The following is a 4,411-nucleotide window of genomic DNA, read 5'->3' as shown; positions in this document are numbered from 1 at the left end:
TACGGTCGGAGTACGGTCGGAGTACGGTCGGAGTACGGTCGGAGTACGGTCGGAGTACGGTCGGAGTACGGTCGGAGTACGGTCGGAGTACGGTCAGAGTACGGTCAGAGTACGGTCGGAGTACGGTTGGGGTACGGTCACCCTTGTACATAGGAGTACACGAATTGTCGACCACTCGCAGGAAATTTTAACTTCAACTACAAACAGGGTTACAACGACCACTTGTTCACCCGTGACTCGGGTCAAGCAGTCAGGCCTATCGTCCCCTGAGCATCTTTCGTGGCTATGGTCCAACGCGCGAAAGTGTGTTCTCATTATATCTCTTTCCCCGAGCCGATAGTGCCAGCGATGCGTTCCAATGCACAAAATATACGTCGTTCTGACAGCTTCGGTCTCCTCTATCGATGGCCTGCAACGGGTCAGGTAGGCCAACCCGACGAGCGAGCACATGTGTGGAGTCGGCGGCCCGCCCTAAGCGCCATACCACATAAAGGCAAGATACGCGTGCACGCAAGCATCCACCTTGGGGAACGTTGGGGAACGCTGTGGTGACACCTCAATGAAGGACTTATTTACAAAAAAAAAAAAAAAAAAAAAAAAACATACAACATAACTACAATAAAGCTCTGGGTGAGCAGGCGCGTATTAGGGGGGGGGAGGGGGCGATCGCCCCCCTGTGGACCACTAGATAGCCGCCTAAAGGTAGGCAATTTGACATACAAAACCCCTGTATGTAGGCAACTTTCGATGCACCGCCCCCTGTCCGCCCCCCCTTCATACGCCCTACGCCCCTGCGGGTAAGTCAGCCACTGGTGCAACACTTTGGAGGCTACTTACTAATCGTATTAATGAGTGCCTGACCAAAGCATAAAGCACTAAAATTGTTCAGAGAAGTTTTTTGATTTGTTATTCCTGTAGTGCACAAATGCAATCCAAAATCTTTGAAAAATATTGGTACCTTAAGAGCATAATGACGAGAACTAATTATTAAATTTTAGTCAAGAACTACCCCAGTCGCTACGTGTATATCTCATAGAGGGCATTAGTTCAATGTCAAAATGTAACACAGAGGCGGAACATAATTATTTAAAACTATTATTACTGGCCCAGGTACAGAATTTTCTGGCAACTCTTGAAAGACGCAACCTCTGTGAGAGTTTCGAACCCACTCTGATTAGTTCAACTCGCTAACAGCTGCGCCAAGAATCTGCCTTTATGTTTTATGTCCCTTTTTTGCATGGAATGAATGGTCAATTTGATTAACCTACTGCTGTTATATTTGCATAAACATGGCAAATCTATTATCAACCATGTTGATGGGTTGAGGCATCAAGTTTGTAATCCAGACCCCATACGTTGAGTTCTTTAGGTTTCAAGTGCATAATCATGAATCTATTTTTATTAACATCGACGAAAAACACTCAGCATGCATAATTCTGCACGAAACTGAAATAATAAACTGAGAGAACACATAACATAACCTTATCTGAGGCTAACTTTGTGTCTGTCCACAACGCGTACGGAACTTCTGTCCTCGGCATCAAACTAATTATTTAAACATTTATCAAAATTGTGAGTGTAGATTTTGACTGGCTCACCTTCGATGCGAAGTAGTTTCGAAGGTGCGATGAGATGAGACGGCTGAAGATAAGATCTGGATAAGATGCTGCAACCGGAAAAGGTTCGCAACGTCCAACGCGCATGCATGCCGCGCTGCACTGAGCAGGCGGGTTGCCGAAGAGCTCGGGGGGCGTCCGGCGCCATGGACGATGCATCACGATAGTGGATGCATAACGCTTGCGTCTTGCGTGCCGTTCTGACCACTGAAAGACAAATTTGCCTTTGAAAGCATGCTACTGGCACAGGGCCTTCGTCACATGGGAAAATGTAAGATCGCGAGGAAAACGAGCAGCCTCGCCGTTCCACCAGCCGTACTTCACTTCGCTGGGGCTGACGGCCGGCGGGGCTTAAAGTCTCTCTACATTTCGGCACTAATTTCGGTCTTCGGGTGGGCCTGCGGCCCAAGATATCCGTCTTTAAAATGTGGAAACACTGTAACGATGGGGCACCTTTACTACGCATCCCACCCTACACAGAAAAACATGTTTGTTCAAAAACAAATATTTTTGTGAGGACATATCTGTTGAAAAACGACATGGTTGTTTTGGAGAGAAGGGAAAATTTATTGTTTTATGACCACAAAATTCGTTACTAACCAATAAATTCTGTCAAGAAACAACACATTGACTAGTTTCCCAACAAAAACTGTTGCGATTTTACGTTAATTTTTATAACACAACAAAATAAGACTGTTATAAGAAACAACATCCACCATAAAAATGAACATGAAACTTGCTGCTAATTTACAACTTTATTTTTGACTTTGTGGCTTCTGCTTTGAAAATACAGACATTATTATAAATAAGCGCGGTTTTACATCATGTGTTTGATGTAAAGAGAAGATAGACAGTGCATCAAACATGTTTGACACAAACGCTGAAACTTCGTTCTTAGCAGGTGCTGGTAAGGTGTAAGCTGCATGAAAGCATATGATCACAGCCAGTTGTTTTGACCAAAAGCATAACTTTAGGGCAAATTTAAGATCCTGAGACCTCTTGGGATATGATTAGATTCCCTGAGGGATTCCTTTGAGATTTCCTACAAAGTAAAAAACAGATTCATGTAAATTGCATTCTTAGCAGCTCCATAACATGACTAGATGGTAAGTAATTACATGCTGATTCACACTCACATTTGAAGGTGCTCCTACTAGATCTGGGAACATTAAAGCCATTTCTTGTTGCTATGTCTGCATTACTCATAACATGTGCCCTGTGCTCTGCTCGAAATTGTTTTCTTTCACTTCGAGGTACACAGTGCTTGCTACGAATGAGAGCCTTAGCTTTTGCATTTTCCTTAGGGTTAAAAGTATTCAAAGGCTCCTGAAAATTTAAAAGGCATGAAAAAATAACTAGACAATTTATGATTATTTCTTACATTTAAGAGAGCAAACCCTTACGTCTTCCCAGTTTTCTTCACATTCTGGAAGATCTATCTTGTCAATCGGCACAAGTGGGGTGTTTTCATCCTGAAATCCTACTTGCATGGCTTGGAACTTGTGACGATCAGGACACTCATCATCCTCATGCCGCTAAAGAAAGAGGTATGTAAACTCAGAGCTCGAAACTGAAGGATGCGCATAGCATCAACTGCAGTTTTTTTGAAAAAATGTCAGAATAAATTGAAACAAACTGACCTTTAGATCCACACGGCGCACATGATGAGATGAATTAAAAGTGCAAATACCCCAGAGTACGGTCGGAGTACGGGATCCACACGGCGCACATGATGAGATGAATTAAAAGTGCAAATACCCCAGTCAGCAGAGGGGTGATTCTTCCTGCAATTGTGGAGATGAACTTGAATTCTGGACTCCAGTATGAAGTGAGATTTATCATAAGGACAAGTTATACGCTTCTCTCCGTCATGGCTCATTTTCGCTGAAAACAAAAATATACTTTTACGCATCACCAAAAATGTTAAACAAGGAATATACTATGAACACAAAAAACAATTTGTGCTAAGTAGGAAACTTATTTTGTTCTTCAACCAAATCAACACCGGTTTTTAAAAATGTTATATTCTTTGATGTCAGAAAAAATTGGGACAAGTTTATTAGGAGTGAGGGATCATTCAGAAACACCCCTTGTGCATTCATAAGTCGCGCTCAGTGGTGAAAAGTATCCAAGTAACAGATTTTTGTCATATGTCAATATGACATCAATTTTTGGTCAATTTTGATTTAGTCACTATGACGTGTTTTCCATTGAAGAACATGACCATTTTTTGATGTCAACATGACATCATAGTGATAATACGGAATTTTTAAAGAAATAATATTGCTGGCCACTCTACACTCTGCTTGATGGTGTCCATCTACTCTCTCAGCTTTGCCCTACCAGAATTTGCCATGAAATGCTATCTGCAAGTGGGATTTGAACCCACGACCTTTGAATCTGAATCCTAGTGGTAACGTGCTAACCCCAGAGCCACATATGGACCTGTATGACAATGGCTTACGTGCTCCCAGTGGTTTAAACCCATGTTTGTTTACATCAGCTGATGTCATATTGACGTAAACATGACAGTTTCTATCATTGTGCAAAACAGTAAAAAATTTGTCACTCTTTAGTCTTGGTCAATAAGTTGTCAATTCCAAGTCACACTGTGGCTGCTGTGATCTGTTTGATAAAAATTAGGTCAATATTATGTCAGTTTGACATCTTGACTAATCTCTGTTACTTGGTAGTGGCTGCACCATAACCTCTAATCTTTCTACATGTATTATATGTAAACTGTTATAAAAAAAATACTAGGGAAGTGACATGAAACATTAATAACACAGTTACTA

The sequence above is a fragment of the Frankliniella occidentalis genome, unplaced genomic scaffold, assembly GCF_000697945.3.
Source record: "Frankliniella occidentalis isolate FOCC.00 unplaced genomic scaffold, Focc_3.1 Scaffold495, whole genome shotgun sequence".
Lineage (NCBI taxonomy): Eukaryota > Metazoa > Arthropoda > Insecta > Thysanoptera > Thripidae > Frankliniella > Frankliniella occidentalis.
The sequence above is the reverse complement of the archived record's forward strand: the minus strand, read 5'-3'. Positions refer to the sequence as shown.